Source organism: Lepisosteus oculatus, chromosome 14 (assembly GCF_040954835.1).
Source record: "Lepisosteus oculatus isolate fLepOcu1 chromosome 14, fLepOcu1.hap2, whole genome shotgun sequence".
In the NCBI taxonomy this organism is placed as follows: Eukaryota; Metazoa; Chordata; class Actinopteri; order Semionotiformes; family Lepisosteidae; genus Lepisosteus; species Lepisosteus oculatus.
In genome coordinates this window covers 12,344,755-12,362,492 of record NC_090709.1, presented here as the reverse complement: position 1 = coordinate 12,362,492, position 17,738 = coordinate 12,344,755, and the positions used below count along the sequence as shown (strand labels likewise).

General features: G+C 39.1%; 1 protein-coding gene and 3 non-coding genes across 4 annotated transcripts in view; 2 read left to right on the top strand and 2 right to left on the bottom strand.

Moving 5' to 3' along the window:
• The window catches only part of LOC138243427 (scavenger receptor cysteine-rich type 1 protein M130-like), a 359,441-nt gene that overhangs the window by 116,848 nt on the left and 224,855 nt on the right, over positions 1 to 17,738 (bottom strand). The gene's annotated exons all lie outside the window — the stretch shown is intronic.
• On the top strand, positions 3,767 to 3,877 carry trnal-caa (transfer RNA leucine (anticodon CAA)). Its single transcript has 2 exons — positions 3,767 to 3,804; positions 3,832 to 3,877. It is a non-coding gene; the product is annotated as a tRNA-Leu (tRNA).
• On the bottom strand, positions 6,151 to 6,222 carry trnag-ccc (transfer RNA glycine (anticodon CCC)). Its single transcript has one exon. It is a non-coding gene; the product is annotated as a tRNA-Gly (tRNA).
• Positions 9,514 to 9,585, top strand: trnaw-cca (transfer RNA tryptophan (anticodon CCA)). The gene has a single exon. It is a non-coding gene; the product is annotated as a tRNA-Trp (tRNA).

The window sequence follows — 17,738 nt, the reverse complement described above, 5'->3', positions numbered from 1 at the left end:
TGGACAGGCGCTCTCAGCGGACTGTGTGCAGGAGTGATGGGTGATGTGGAATTCTATGGGCACAGTGGGATTCTGGGAGTCAACTCAGGGCTCCGCTGTAGATTCCTGTAGAACCGGTGTGAAATGATAATGTATCGTTGGCTGGTATTGTTAATGTAAAGTTTACTGGTACGTTTTGGCAAAACATATTTTCTTTCTTCTTTTTTTCAGCATGGAATAAACCTATTACTTGTTCCTTTGCAGCCTACGCATGCTGACGCAGCTACCCACCTGAACTACAAATTGTATGTTTGCCGTTCCGTTACACTATATTGATGAATCGTACAAGATCATAGGATCTATAAGCCTGAAGACTTGTCTTGTGCAGTGCCCTGATAAAAATCAAATTAATTACACTAATTTGTATGGTAGTGAGGCTTTTTATGGAATCCCATTTCCGGTAGTGAGGCTTCCATAGTACACGGATGGAATAGTGGACGGTGGGCTTTTAATTTTTTTTTAATTTAAACACCAGAAATACAAAAACGAAGACAGAATATGAAATAAGATACAGAAATAGACACTTCACATCCAGAAAAATTCACAATTATAAAAGCTGAAACTTATACTTTTTAAATATTTCCATTGTATGTCCTTTTTTACTTAAAAAAGAAACTCTTCTTTAGCTCAGCTGGCAAGGCCTGGGTTCGAGCCAATGCAGTGAGGCACGAACTAGGGTGGGAGCGGCAAGGACACAAGCCCTGGAACCCGAATCCGTTACAATAACAAAAGGACAGACGATGAAATATGGGTTATTTTGAAGTCCCAAATATGAGATATAAAGTCGCAATTAGGAGATATAAAGTCGGAATTCTGAGTTTTTAAGTTGCAATTCTCAGTTACTAAGTTGGAATTCTGAGATACCATAGCGCGTTTTTATTTTTACTCCCTGGCGGAAACGGGCTTCCATAGAAATGGTCAGATTCAGAGCCATTGCAGTTCGTGCTAATTAGAACAACGCCAGTACTGAACCCTCAGCACCGTACTGACTACTGAGCACAAGTTCAGCTGCTCGCCAGCTTTGTTACGCAGTTTTGCATTGCTATTGAGCTCAGAGCAGGAGCTGATCTTCAGACAGTACCGTGTTAAAAAAGCAACATGAGCCAGGCAGGAGTCAAACCTACAATCTTCTGATCCGAAGTCAGATGCGTTATACATTACGTCACTGGCCCTAATCTTACGGTGCTCAACTGCACCATAGTGACCTCAGCGCCACTACTAGTAATGCATCGCCCCCGGCCAAAATTGCTTAGTAAAAAAAAACGTTTTCTATACTGTCTGTTTAAAAATATTATATCTTTAAAAAAGACAAAGGGTTTGTGTGTCGCGCTAAAGTTTCGATTCATTTCGAATGCAAAGAAAAAACATTTTCTTCCAAGAAATCATAAATTTGTCTCATCCTCCATACTATAATCCTCTCTTGTAGTAGTAAAGCATTTTGAGTCAAACCGAACAATATATTAAAGGAACAAGTAATAGGTTTATTCCATGCTGAAAAGAGAAGAGAGAAAACACAACGTTTCAGCTGTGAAACCTTCTTCAGGTTTGTTTTCTCTCTTCTCTTTTCAGCATGGAATAAACCTACAATATTACTTGTTCCTTTGCAGATACGCATGCTGACGTAGCTACCCACCTGAATATATTAAACGTTTCATCTATACGATTAACATAATGTTCTCCTGAATAACTACAGTAAATGACAAAGCCTTAGAGCCACAGAGAAAAACAAATTGCATTTAAAGTAATTTTAAAGGCTCGAGATAACATTGCACTATAAACGCAAATGTCTGTCTTCTTTGTGGCGCTTACTTTTTGTTGCTTTAGCAAATTTCATGCAGTTTATTTCTGACACAAGACATAACAAGCTTGTGTATTTATGACAAAAAAGCAGGGCAACAATTTATATCGGCCTTGAAATTGAAATTGTTAAAAAGTGAGTTAAATGCAGATATAGTAAATATATTTTCTCATATAATGGTGTGTTTTTTTGTCTAAAAATCCTTCATGAATAGTTTAACAGACACTTTGCATAATAAAAAAATATATATATTTACGAATTTTAACTTTTTATACAGTAAAGTTTTGTTGTGAACATGAGCCCTATTTATCGATATCGCCAACACAGTTCTGGATTTTATTCTGCCTTCCTATGAACATATGAATTTTCTTTCACACAACAGCTTGCATGAAGTGCGCAGTAGCTTCTACTTAATAAAAATATACAATTCACCGATGGTATAAACAGATGTGTGCCATGTCTGCCTTTGTAAGCATTTGTTTCAAAAATAAGTTCACAATATGTTAAAAACACAAAAAGCACAAACTTAATAATACAACGATACAAAATCAAAACCAAATCATAAAGCCAATTAAGTACCTATCCTTTGAAAACAGAGAACACCTTTATATCTACAATAAAAATGTGACATTTGTATCTACTTTTGAATTACTGTACAAAGTAGACAGAGTAGTCCCTGAATTCAAAGATCAGATCTTGGCCAAAACAAGACAATCAGACGTGAGCTGAATTCGGAACAAGAGCCTCTGCTTCGTCATTTATTGAGCTTTTGATCAAAGTCTGAGTGAAAAAAAGATTAGCTATTTTAACTGAAATACACAAAGCGCACCTTCCTTTGAGCCAGAGTCAAACCAGCGACCTAAAGATGGCCTCTTGTTTCCACTACAGTCCTCTGCTCTACCAACTGAGCTATCAACAGATGTCGGGAGTTGCTCTCTGGCACATACTGCCCAATGTAGTGAAATGTTCCGGATGATTTAAATCCCAGATCGACATCGTTTCCAACTTGTTTCCTTAGTCTTGTTTACCTTGAATTTAAGCCACAAACCAGGATTCTACTGTATAAACTTCCGGAGATATTACAAAATGTTTGATGGAGCATCAATCATTCCAGGCGGAAATTGACTCCTTTCTTTCTCGAGGGATCATATTAAACATTTCATTTAGATCGAGAAGAGGATCACCATGAGACAGTTTCATTCTGTCTTTATTAGAATCTGTATCACAGCTAATGCATGTAAAGCCTTTAGTATGTGAGAGTGAGAGTTCAGTTATGCCAGGGAGTGTGAGAAAAGAGAACTGAAATTTAGTAAATTAATATTTAAATAGAGTGTAAATCTTCAAAGTGTCACTGCAAAATTATTACAGGGGTCTACCAGCTGCCGGACGTACTTGTTTTGGGACTATTTCCAATAAGTACCGCATTAGTAGTTGTGTGTCCTTACTGGTATCTTTTAAACATTCGGTTATATACAAACGGGACAGAGACACAGTAATAATCCGATTTTAATGTGTCCTGCATTTTAACTTACTGAACAGATAAATTGAAATGTTCTGATTCAGAGCCCCTGCAGTTCGTGCTAATTAGAACCACAACAATACTCCTGAGTCCTGAGCACCACACTGAGCAAAGGTTCAGCTGAACTCTGACTTTGTTCAGTACAACTTGTTGTTGCAGTTGAGCTCAGAGCTGGAGATGATCTCCATATTCTACCACACTAACTAGTCCTAAACGTAGTACACAGTACACACTTTTTTAAAACAATTTAAAATATTACACAAAGGCTGTAAAGCACACTCTAAATCGATCCGAATATTTGATTTCCGTGATCCGTTTAGGCAACATTAGGCAACGTGGCGCTTCTCCAGCAAAGCATTTCTCAGTTTTGTGAACTACTGGTGCTTTTAACACACCAGCTTACATACCTTGTCAGGATGGCCGAGTGGTCTAAGGTGCCAGACTCAAGGACTCCTGTCTTTCCATTGCTTGGGTGTTCTGGTCTCTGATTAGAGGCATGGGTTCAAATCCCACTCCTGACAGCTTTTCCCTCTCCTGCATTTTTCCTGTCTTCTTGTGCTCGCTGACAACGACAGAAAGAAGAAAACGGAGAAACCGGCTTGCGGGCACATGATGGGCAGGGAAATGCTTCGTGAATACTTCAATGTGATTAGCACAAAGTCAAATAGGCTTCGATTTCTCCCTTAAGAACTGTTTGGGGTGCCTGTAATCGAGTAAAGATTTACGGTCAAGGTATGCATTCAAAGGTGAAAGACCGAAATATAAATCCAGAAGAAGATGTATTAAAACATTGTTTTCCTTGCGGTTTCCCCTGTATTTCATTAAATGTGGCATTGTGAAATCAGCCTGTAGCCCTACGGCAGGAGCCGAGAGGATTAAATCAGAGCTCGAACAGAGAGTTAAAAATATATGGACAACTAGAACATAGATCATAGAACATTTTTATTAAACTTTCCTATCTGCTCGGCCTTACTGAAGTATTTTAGCTGCATTTTAGCTTCTATTTATATACTTTGCAGTAAATAGTGTTGAGTAAGAGAAGAGAGATACAAGCGCTAAACCCCCACAATAACCAAACATTAACTAAAGCAGAAAGATCAGTTTCTGCTGGAGACAGCCATTTTCTGAACTGTAAATCTCCAAAATGGGCTGGAGACGCTGTGTTTCCAGGTTCAGAGGTTATGTAAGAAAAGACTCGGAGAGCTGCAGGCGCGGCTCATTGCTCTGCGCTCCCCATGTGGAATGCGCGTGTCCTCCCTCCTTCATTACCTTCATACACTCCTCTCAAACCACAGCAAACTCCTGAAATATTTCGGTGAACAGATATGGGTCTTTCTTTCCGAGATCATAGGCAGAAACAATAAACACGGTGAAAACAGGAAGGTATTCTGATCGTATAGGGAAATGCGCAAAAATACATTTCCTAAAATCCAATACAATCTAGTTACATTCTGATGCTATTCTGATGTATCTGAATAGTTTTGGCACAGTTGTTACACCAAAGAGACAAACAGACTTTTTTTTAATTTCATTTGAGCTGTAGTTTTGAAAATGTTTTTTCAATTCTCTGAATAATACAAACACAAACACCCGTTGTAAGCGTCTGACCATTGATATTCTTGAATTATAAGCCCGTACACACGCTGGCAGGCAGTTCAGCGAATATGATGCCCCTGCAGGGGCCGAATATTAGACAGACGTATACATACAGTCATCGTGTGGAGTTTATTCCTCCTCTACCGCAGTCTTTGCCTCTTGCCACATTTGCGCTTAATTGTCGATTTTTTGTATAGAACACCGAATATCTTGAGGAAGTCTGTCAAGCGAAGACTGATGGATTAATGAGGTGCAAACACTGGTTCAAAATCAACACCCTCTGCTATTGCCGTTGTTTCTTTGATAGTTTCTTCAAATTCCTCATCTGACCTTCAATATCGAGGGATATTGAGCATAATACCATACAAATTGTAACTTTCTTTTGATTACCAGTTTTATTAGACCCGTCGAGGTCTGCTTTACTACAAGAGTGAAGTAGAGTGAAAGATTTGATCATTTCTCGGCATTGTGGAAGAAAACAGTGTTTTTTGAATTCTAAATCATAAACCCTTTGTCTGATTTAAAGAGATTATATTTTAAAACTTACAAAAATGTAGAAATCACCTGTTTCTCACTTTGAAATTTTAGACAGGGCGGTGTATTACTAGTAGCAGAGGTGCGCATACTATGGTGCAATTCAGGTTATGTGATATACCAGAGGTTTAATAAATAACGAGTCTGATTTCGAATCATAAGATTGTAGGTTCGATTTCTACCTGGCCCGTGTAAACTTTATTCAGAATCCGCAGTAATAGATGTCTATTATGTAATGAACTGCACCTGAAAGCAAACGTTGGGTCTGTTTCCTTTTTTTTTCCAGCATGAAATAGCAAATCGTTACAAAAAGCACCAGCTAATGCCCAATAGTGTTTTTTTTTTAAATTACATTCACTTCAGGCTTCAGACACTTTTTTAATAAAACAAAAGTGTCCTGAAACTCCCTAGCAGGTTTGCTTGAACCTGTATTAAAAAAGGTTGCCTGAAACTTCCAGGATTCCATTTCATTTTCTGATGTAGCTGTCTCTGAAGTCGGACGTGATGTTTAGCAGATGTGAACTGTGCCTTTTTTATTTTGTTCAAGGGTATTCGCTGTGTGAGCTCTATTTTGTTTAGATTATCTATGTGGTGTACACACAGAGCTCAACTGCATGGTGTGAATTCTCTGTTCAGGACCAGCAGAACCTGAAAAACTGTGAGCTGACTCTGATATGATTTGAACACACAACCTTCTGATCGGGAGTCAGACGCACTACCGTTGTGCCACAAGGTCACATCTGTCTACGGATTTGAATTCCCCAAAGGAGAAAAATCAGTTTCACAAAAATATATTTTTTTTTCCTCCTGTGAGGAGCGCCGCTCTTCTGAAAAGAGTCTCTTCCCAGACCACATTTGATTTTTCCTGCGCAGCTCTTGTGCAGGTGTTGTTCTCGATAACAGATCCAGGAACATTGATTGTTTTTCTATTTTTTAATTAAGTACCCCATAGTGCAACTGTAACATGTCTGACTCTAAATCCCGAAGTTAATTTTCAAAATATATCGGAGTCAACTGATACTGATCAGGTTCTGATGCTGCTGAACCCACAGCTTTAATCATAAGGTCAAATTCCCCAAGCCTGCTGACCTTATATGTCCATCCCTTCTCGTCAAAACTCGTATTTTCACAGGGTACCCTTCATAAATTGCAGTATAGAATGAAAAACTCCAGTAGATGTTGGTGATTTTCCTTTAAAAACAATTGAATCTCCGGAAATTTTACGGAGTGTATCACTTTTACTGAGACCGAGGAGTGTTAAGCTGTATATGAGTCTTTGTGGGTCGGTTGTTAACCCAAAGGGTGGTGTTTTGAGCCTTTCCAAGAACGCTATGAGCCTTTTAATGTACACACCCTTCTCACTTCATTTCTCCATGGCCGGTCTTGTACCGCAATCAAATACAGACCCGTAGGGAGCAGTAGGCTCGTAAATATAGCTCACTGTATATATAATGAAGAAGCAGAGGTTAGTTTCTCATCTGCATGTTGCAGAGCCTTACGCAACTCGTACCATTAGCTGGGGTTTGAGCCCTGCACAGGCTATTAGTTGAAAGGCCATTGTAAATGATGTGTAACAGATTTATCCAGCTGGCTTTTATGTTTCACACTAAATTGCGATCTTGAAACCAAAATAATTAGAAATTTTGAATACAACCGTTGTTCTCCAAGAAGGAAAGCTGTTTTACACTGATGTCACTCCTTTTTATTTAACCCAGATTGTGAAGACAACTCTGCCCTATCAAAGGAAAATGTTACACAAAAGTTGGAAATCACACTCTGAACCCATCTGTATATTTGATTCCCGCAATCCATTCAAAGCTGCTTAGTGCTTCGCAAGCAAATCATTTCAGGGACGAAACTCAGTTTAGTGAACTACTTGTGTATTTTAACTCATTGAATTTGATCTCAAAATTACAGTTCAGATTTATTGGAAAACTTCACAAGCATTGTTAGGTTAGGACTGTAAAATTGTATTTTAATATCTTGGTATATTTACCTTCATTTTAATATAGATATAACCATGAATGTTGTTTAGCATATTGTACTTTTGTCGTACTTTTTAAAACATTTTAGCTGAGGACGCACTGGGACTATTATACCTTGTGATACATGCAAGACATCTGTAAAAAAAGATGTAATTACAATAAAATAGGCAATTAACAGAAAACCACAATTTGTATAATATTATTCCTCGATATCGATGATCAATTGAAGGATTTGAAGAAACTATCAAAGAAACAGCACCAATAGCAGATGATTTTGGTTTTGAACCCATCTTTACACCTCAATAATCCATTTGTCCTTGAAAAAAGAAAAGATGGGCATGTTTTGAGTCTTATAATTATCCTAGATTATTCTAGATCCAAAAGAAACGTATACATTTGATTGCTTCTGTAGTATTTTGGTTTTTCTTACGAAGATGTCACGAAGTATTGCCAGGATCTATATTTAGCATTCGGTAGCGATAACACTGCTATTGATTGAGTAAAAATCTATGATGTATTGACAGCTTTATCTGAAGCAAGAAGTCCTCGAACCCCGCTTATGAAGTGTTGGGATTCATACCAAGAAATACTTTTTGTTTTCCCACCCAAAATGCTGCTATTGCATTACACATTATATGAACATTACCAGTTTTGGTAGCTTCTGGGTGCGATTTTCCAAACTTGAAATTACAAAATTATTTAAGATGAACCATGTCCAAAAGTTGTAAATCATGACTAATATTAATATCAACTGAAATTACTACAGAAAAAAAAGATTTAACCGAAATATTCATAAGGCTATGCAAGCTAAAAAGTAGAACAATTAATTTCATATAACTTTTATTTTTAATTTTTTTAGAGATGGGCTCACACACCTGAAGACACTAACATTTCTCTCCGTTAGAGTGTGTGAATAACAGTTTAACCCAAAATGTTTGTAATTGTGATTTTGTTAAAATGCAATAAATCATCTATCAGCAGTAAGAAATTATTAAGAAAGTAAGAAATTGTTTTATTTCATAAACTGTAAGACGTGAAGAGAGTTTACAGTTTGCATCCTTCGCTTTGTCTTTTAACTTAAGCATTCAGGATCGCGATAAAAAGGAGTGACATCAGTGTAAAACAGCCTTCCTTCTTGGAGAACAGCGGTTGTGTTCAATATTTTTAATTATTTTGGTTTCAAGATCGCAATTTAGTGTGAAACATAGAAGCCAGCTGGATAAATCTGTTATACGTCATTTACAATGGCCTTTCAACTAATAGCCTGTGCAGGGCTCAAAGCCCAACTGTTGGTACGAGTTGCGTAAGGCTCTGCAACATGCAGATAAGAAACTAACCTTCGCTTCTTTATTATATACACAGTGAGCTAGTTTGCGAGCCTGCTGCCTTCTACGGGCAGTAAGTATTTGAATGCGGTACCGGCCGTGGAGAAATAAAGTGAGGAGGGTGTGTACATTAAAAGGCTCATCGCGTCCTTGGGAAGACTCAAACCACCACCCTTTTGGTTAACAGCCGAGCCACAAAGACTCATATACAGCTTAACACTTCTCGGTCTCAGTGAAAGTGATACACTCCGTAATTTTTTTACTACTGGAGTTTTTTACATTCTATACTGCGTTTTCTGAAGGGTACCCTGTGAAAATACGAGTTTTTACGAGAAGGGATGGACATAAGGTCAGCAGGCTTAGGGAATTGGACTTTAAGGTGAAGACTGTGGGTTCAGCAGCAGCAGAAGAAGAACCTGATCAGTATCAGTTGACTCGCATGTACTTTGAAAACTTAACTTAACTTCGGGATTTAGAGTCAGACGTGCTACCATTGCACTATGGGGTACTTAATTAATGCTACCATTGCACTATGGGGTACTATGGGGTACTTAATTTAGAAAAAATAGAATAACAATCAGAATAACAATCAGTGTTCCTGGATCTGTTATCGAGAACAACACCTCACAGGAGAGAATGAAATAAAAAAAAAAATTGCGACGTTGATTTTTCTCCTTCGGGGGTTTAAAGGGGGGGGAGGAGGGGAGGAACTGGTGTGACCTCGTGGCGCAGCGGTAGCGCGTCTGACTCCAAATCTGAAGGCTGTGTGTTCAAATCAGGTCGGGGTCAGTTCTTAGTTTTTCAGGTTCTGCTGGTGCTGAACCCGGAATTCTCACTATTCGGTTGCGGTTGAGTTCTGTCTGTACATCACATAGATAATCTAAATGAAAGAGCGAATACCCTTGAACGCAAGATAAAAGGCACAGCTGACATCTGCGAAACATCACGTCTGACTTGAGAGACAGCTACATCAGAGAATGAAATCCTGGAAGTTTCAGATCCCTTTTTATTACAGGTTTAAAGAAACCTGAAAGTTAGGGAGTTTCAGGATACTTTTGTTTTATTAAAAAGTGTCTGAAGCCTGAAAAAAGTTTTAAAATATAATCTCTTTAAATCAGACAAAGAGTTTATGTCGCATTCAAATTCCGATTGATTTAGAATTCAAAGAAAGACTGTTTCTTCCACAACTCATATCACATCCACCAGACTCTCCAACTTCTCCAGACCTTGCTGGGTGAGCATTTGCTCTGGTAAATTAGGTCACATATCATGTTAAATAATTTCTTTTCAACACAACATTTCCTGGTGCACGTTTTCTCTATGAAAAAAAAAACATTTTTCCCTTGCACGATTTCTAGTTTTGTTATCAAAGCGTACAGAAAGAAAAAAAAAAGAAGAAATAGTGTCGCAAAAGAACTCTGTCTCCTTGGTAGATGTCAAACGTATTGGACATGAAAAATGCCAGATAAAAGGCAGTTCTCTTCGTTTCTCAGTGGCGGGGCTGCTATGTAAAAGAGGCGATTTGTGCTGAGAGAAGGCTCAGCGCTTACTGAACGCAGATGTCTCAGAGCGGTCTGTCCAAGTGGCTGTAAAAGGACAGTAGCAAGAATACGTAAAACAGGTGTAAAAAATAATTTAAAAATAAATACTAAATGGGTTTAAAATTCAGGAATGTGATTGGTCAGATGCTTACGATGAGTGTTGTTGGTGTTTCTTGTGACTTAGCGAATTGAAAAAAAATTATTCAACTTTTATTATTATTCAAAACGGCATATTATTCAAACAGCAAGAGCTCGTATGAAAACAAAAAAAATAGTTTGTAAGTATCTTTGTTGTAACAGCTGCGCCAGAACTATTCAGATAAATCAGAAAAGTACCTGAACTTGACTGGTTCATATTCAGTAATGTGCATTGGAAACAAAAGGGAGACTTACATGGATTTTATTAGGTTTTAGGAATCAGAAAATGTATTTTTATACGTTATTGCCTAGGAGCAGAAATTCCTGCTTTCAACGCTTTTATTGTTTCTGCTTGTAACCTCGAACAGAAAAACCCGGTACTGACTCATAGAAACGCCTCGGAGTTTCAGTTTTCTGTGCTTTAAGAGGGATGTATGAAGACAGTGAAAGGGAGTTTTTTTTTTCCCCGCTGTAGAGTATGAAGGCGGTGTGACGAGTCAGGAGGGAGGAGACGCGCATTCCGCACGGGGAGCGCAGAGCAATGAGTTTCACCTGCAGCTCGCCGAGTCCTGTCCTATATAACCGCTGAGCCCGGACACACAGGGTCTCCAGCCAGTGTTGGAGAATTATAATTATAATTATAATTTAAATAGTTTTCCTTTTGAGCTGAAGCTGGGTTCTTTCTCTAGATAAAGTTATTGGAGTTGGTGGTTATTGTGCTAGACTGTCTGGAATAGTGCTATTATTTCTTTCTTCTGCTCAAACAGTGCCAGGCAAAACTTAAATTATAACCCTGTTTCAGAAAGATTGAGTCTGAAGGGTAATAGGTGGAGATTAAAACCCAAAATAAGTGGCTGTTGTTGGTGAGGCAGTAGATTGGGTCTGATTTTGCTCGTTATTGACCTTACTCACGCAAACTGCGTAAGCATTAATGTGGGTGGGGCTATGTGAGATAAAGAGTGTCCCCTTGTGGGGAGTCCCTTCCCCTGCCCACTCTCCCAGGGTCTGTTGTAACCCAGTGTGAAATTCAGCATATTGTAGTTCCGCTTTTGATCACTCAGCTAAGAAGCCCTGGGGATATGGGGTAAATACAGGAGACACCCACCAGCCTCAAAGGAGAGTTTTTATCCCCAAGGGATGACTTGTTTTACAACAGCAGACAATATTAAGAAACAAAAACCTCTGTTCTGCTGCTCCAGGTTGGTTCTACTGCGAACAAGTGGGGCTATTTGTAGAGGAGGGGGGGCTGGAGGAAGTTAGATGTGAAGTGTCCAGTCTTGTCAAGGGTATTTCAGCTCATTAGATCTGATTAACCAGTTAAAGTGAAATGGTCTGCTTTCTACACAGAAGCCAGTTGTCTCTTCTCAATGTGGGGGTGAGTCCGTTAGTCACATAACAGCTAGGCAGGACTGATAGTCTTGTGTGATCTATTTCATCTCCTGTTACCCCATCTTCCAAAGACAATGGTCCAGTCCAGCCTGGAGTGTCCCAGACTGCTCTGTCTGTGACAGTGGGAGGCTTATCTTTTGTCTCTTGTCCAGCCAGAATGTGACAAATGGTGACCCCTCAATGAAGGAAACCTTGGCTTTTTTTCAGTGATTACACCCCCTGGCAATGTTACAGGCGGTGGGGGAACCCCCGGTGATCCCACAGTCCCTCATAGACACTGGCCAGTCTACGCAAACCTCCTTTCAGCACAACCCTGACCCCTGTTGTGTCACCCAGGTCTTCTCTGTGAGACAATGATTATTCAGGGAAATTTACAGAATGTATTCCGAAGCAGTCAATGGAAGTATGGAATTAAAATTAGTCAAATCTTTATAGATAGAGTATGCCACCTGTTTAATATACTTTTACATTGTGAGAAAATTTGACAATTTTAAGTCCACCATATATACATGCAATGTTTTAAAGATGGGTCTCTGCACTGCACAGGAATCTCGGTTCACTTACAAAAACTTCAGCTTATAACCCATCTGAAGTGTTTTTTTTTTTACTGCTTGTTCTTTAAGGTTAAGATACTAACTCATTGACGTTGTTGATTTAAAATAAGACTATTGACAAAAAAGAAAGTATTCATCACAAAGGTATTATGCCAAATAAACTCTAGTAATCAACAGCAATTAAGAAAAGAAAACAAAGACATATTCTGAGGATGCCAGATGGAAATACAAACACACACACTCACACTTGGGGCCAATTTTACCAGAAACCAATTAACCCACCAATGATCTTGGACTGATGTCTGAAAACCAGAGCCCGTGAAGGAAACCAAAGCAAACAGTGCAATATAAAAGTTCTTCAGGTATTAGTAGAACAGACCTAGCTTATCAATATAATACTTATGTCTGAACTTCATAGAATGGTGACACTTCAATCTTTCATATTCAATGTTTTCACAAAATCAACAGCTGAGAACAGACTGTCATATACCTTTATCCACTGGTTTTCAGAGCAGAGACATCCATGTGGACAAGAGTACTTTCCCTGTGGTCCGCCGCACTTCAGCTAGCCACGTTCTGGCTGGGTTGTGTGTACTCCTCTGAACGTGGCCTGTATTGAATATCGGGCATTTTGTGCAAATTAATAATGTGAGCATATTAATATGATTTGTGTTGAAGCCAAACATAGAAAATCGCTGTAAGAACTTGAATTTAATCTCCAGTGTCACTCCTGAAATGCTGACCATCACCCATCTTCTGATTTGTAGATGCACGTGTTAATGGATATTTATTGTCTTCTTTTTTCACCCATATGCTCTTCTCTGCATCATTAAGTTCTTCTGGGTCATCTCTTGTACCTTGTGGCATCTTGGCTGGTGGTGAATGGCAGGTTGCTGCTATAAAAATAACATGCCTACCAATATGATTATGTTGAAGACAAAACCAAAACAATGCAACTGTTTTGCACTGTACAATTTACACTATCACAAGCTTGTCATATTTACAGTCATCAAACGATTTGGGATGCTGTTCCCGTGAACAATGTTGTTTGTTTAAGAAACAGATTCAATTTCAAATCTTTAGATTTTAAATATAAACCACTGACAATATGGTAATCACTTTTGCAACTTCTTAAAAGTTATAAGATAGCTGTAGAGCCATGTTGTCTCTAACCTATTCAGAAACTACCACTTAAATTTTAAGAAATTGTTCTCTAGACACATCTTGTGGGCTCTGTTCTCGATGAATTGGAAAGGTGTCACTCATGAATTCCAGTACTCTGTCGATTTCTCTCTTACCAAGAGTACCCATCTTACGCTGCAGGAAACTCCAGTGCCTGGTCTGGGAATGCTGTGCTATTCAGACTCTGTCAATAAATTTCAAGAATGGTTCACTTCTCAAAACCTTTTTTGTTTACACGATGTGGCATTTCTTTGCAGTAACAATTGAGTGGGGTAGTTATCTGCCTTCTATGCTCCTCTGAAAATTATGTATCTTTTTGGCAGTCTCGTATCCCTTCCTTATATCCTTGCTGGTGAGAATGAGAAATGCCATTTTTAAGACAATAATACAAACATAATTCTAACATATATTTTCTTGTAGCTTAAAATTAATATCTTCAAAATATGCACTTTAGTACACTTACTGAGTTTCTGTTTTGGAAATTGTCAGTGATCCAACCACTCCAGAGCTTGCCCTTTGCCTTGAAATGATTTTCTGGAAATGCTATAATCAAAGAGGAGCTCTTCTCCCTCAACAATGTCATTTTTTGTCACAGACAGGATTATGACAGGCTGTTCGTTTATATAAATGACCCTCTTACAGCCTTGATGTATTTATCCACCTTCTGATCATCTCCATATCCGTGAGGCAGGCACAGTGTTCTTTACGAGCATCAGTGCACAGTTTTTGTGCAGGTCCATCAAAAAAAGAAAAGATGTATCTTCTCTCCCTCTGCCATCTGTGCCGTTAGGGCTTCAGCGGCTGTCTCTCTGATGATCTCGCCATGATAATCACACATCACCTCTCCTTTCTGAAAACCTGGAAGTCACAACCTTCTTCCCCTTCACAGGATTGTCACTAATGCTCAGGCCTTTCCAGATTTGATGCTTTTCTATCTTTTTAATTTGCTTGTCATTTGGTGGTAGTACTGTCTTGGGCTTCCACTTCTCAAACACCTCAGATACTGTTGATGCATTGGCTGAGCAGTCCATCTTTTGAATATAGTAGGTTACCTGACAGCCATCTAGTGTAAAGGTCTAGAAGGATAACCACAATATAAATCCTCAGAATATATTCCAAACTTAGTGTTTGTCGGTGAAGATAATTGATTTGTAAACTTGCCATTAATGGTCTGCAGTCTCACTTCCTCTGTTCTGATTTCCACCTGTCATGACTTCCAATCAGTTTCAGATGTTCCTTTTTTTGGTAAGCTGCCCATATACAGTGCCTTGCGAAAGTATTCGGCCCCCTTGAACTTTTCAACCTTTTGCCACATTTCAGGCTTCAAACATAAAGATATACATTTTTTATTTTATGTGAAGAATCACCAACAAGTGGGACACAATTGTGAAGTGGAACGAAATCTATTGGATTTTTGAAACTTTTTTAACTAATAAAAAAATGAAAAGTGGGGCGTGCAAAATTATTCGGCCCCCTTGCGTTAATACTTTGTAGAGCCACTTTTTGCTGCGATTACAGCTGCAAGTCGCTTGGGGTATGTCTCTATCAGTTTTGCACATCGAGAGACTGAAATTCTTGCCCATTCTTCCTTGCAAAACAGCTCGAGCTCAGTGAGGTTGGATGGAGAGCGTTTGTGAACAGCAGTTTTCAGCTCTTTCCACAGATTCTCGATTGGATTCAGGTCTGGACTTTGACTTGGCCATTCAAACACCTGGATACGTTTATTTGTGAACCATTCCTTTGTAGATTTTGCTGTATGTTTGGGATCATTGTCTTGTTGGAAGATAAATCTCCGTCCCAGTTTCAGGTCTTTTGCAGACTCCAACAGGTTTTCATCCAGAATGGTCCTGTATTTGGCTGTATCCATCTTCCCCTCAATTTTAACCATCTTCCCTGTCCCTGCTGAAGAAAAGCAGGCCCAAACCATGATGCTGCCACCACCATGTTTGACAGTGGGGATGGTGTGTTGAGGGTGATGAGCTGTGTTGCTTTTACGCCAAACATATCGTTTTGCATTGTGGGCAAAAAGTTCGATTTTGGTTTCATCTGACCAGAGCACCTTCTTGTGTCTCCCAGGTGGCTTGTGGCAAACTTTAGACGAGACTTTTTATGGATATCTTTGAGAAATGGCTTTCTTCTTGCCACTCTTCCATAAAGGCCAGATTTGTGCAGTGTAAGACTGATTGTTGTCCTATGGACAGACTCTCCCACCTCAGCTGTAGTTCTCTGCAGTTCATCCAGAGTGATCATGGGCCTCTTGGCTGCATCTCTGATCAGTCTTCTCCTTGTCTGAGCTGAAAGTTTAGAGGGACGGCCAGGTCTTGGTAGATTTGCAGTGGTCTGATACTCCTTCCATTTCAAGATGATCGCTTGCACAGTGCTCCTTGGGATGTTTGAAGCTTGGGAAATCTTTTTGTATCCAAATCCGGCTTTAAACTTCTCCACAACAGTATTACGGACCTGCCTGGTGTGTTCCTTGGTCTTCATGATGCTCTCTGCGCTTTCAACAGAACCTTGAGACTATCACAGAGCAGGTGCATTTATACAGAGACTTGATTACACACAGGTGGATTCTATTTATCACCATCAGTCATTTAGGACAACATTGGATCATTCAGAGATCCTCGCTGAACTTCTGGAGTGAGTTTGCTGCACTGAAAGTAAAGGGGCCGAATAATTTTGCACGCCCCACTTTTCATTTTTTTATTAGTTAAAGTTTCAAAAATCCAATAGATTTCGTTCCACTTCACAATTGTGTCCCACTTGTTGGTGATTCTTCACATAAAATAAAAAATTTATATCTTTGTTTGAAACCTGAAATGTGGCAAAAGGTTGAAAAGTTCAAGGGGGCCGAATACTTTCGCAAGGCACTGTAATAACACGGGAAACACCTTTATCAGCTGCTGGAAGGCCGTAGCATCATCCATCTTCGGACATGTAAATCCTGCAGCTGCTGTTGTGGATCTTGGCCTTGATCCACTGTTGTAAAAAATTTTAAATAAAATATCACAGGTCTCTGTAACACACAATGTCAAAAATAACTGAGTAGGTGTACTGTATTCAAACCTACTCCACAGCAGGTGTACATTCTTATCCAGAGTCTGATGATTGATTACTTGACCTGAAGTTAAAAAAAAAAGAAAAGAATGATTGTTTTGTGAGACTTATTTTAAGATTGTGATGATGTTTACTAAACTCCTTGTCCTGCAAAGCCTTCAATTACTTTGATTGCTGAGCAGATGCTGACTGAGTCAGTTTTCTATAATGTTTCTCTGCGGGCGCATTGGAATGGGCTAAGTAATCCGCCATAATCCTCTTCTGTGCATCGGTTACATTTTTTGCTGTCATCTCAATTGCCCTCCTGGCTGGTAATGAATGGCTGGAGGAATCTACAAAACAAACAAGCAAGCATATGTGAATGTTTCCAACCCACAGAAATATAAAGTTATATATTATTCTGCTTACTTCTCATGCAGGCTTCTCAAGTTGTTGGAAGGACTGTGACTTGGCTCTCCCGCAGATGAACTGAAAAACTTTTTGTCTCCCTTCACAGCTGCTGACCTGGGCATTACAGCTTAGTTTAGTGAAGTAAAGATGAAACAGCTGATAAAACACAAATAAAATGCAATTAAGGTACATTGGAGATTTTCTTAAATACTATACATGATGGGAGCTATGCAAGTGGAGGTCTTTTGTTCTGTATTAACATGGATTTTAATGGGCTTCTATGAAAATTGGCCGTGGTGTGAGTGTGCGAGTCCTGTGATGAACTGGTGTCACATTATGGGCAATACTGTGCTTTGCACTGCTTGCCAGGATGGTTCCAGTTCCACCACAACCCGGAATCGAGTGGAGGGGTTTATCAATGTAGCCATCCACTTGCATGTTCCTCTTCACTCAATGCAAAGGAAGCCAGCTGCTGTGATGAGATTTTGTGCTGGTTAACAGCAAACTAGACCATCTTTTTGCCCACTTGTTGAAACAACACTTTTTTTTTTATGCATCCAGTCCTTGACCTGTAATAGCAAGAAAATAAAACTTAATACACCAAACTGTAAAAATCCCACGTGTGTGTGTGTGTGTAACTTATTTGTTGTATGAAAGTATTCTTACTGTCATGTTCTTTACCAGCCCTGGG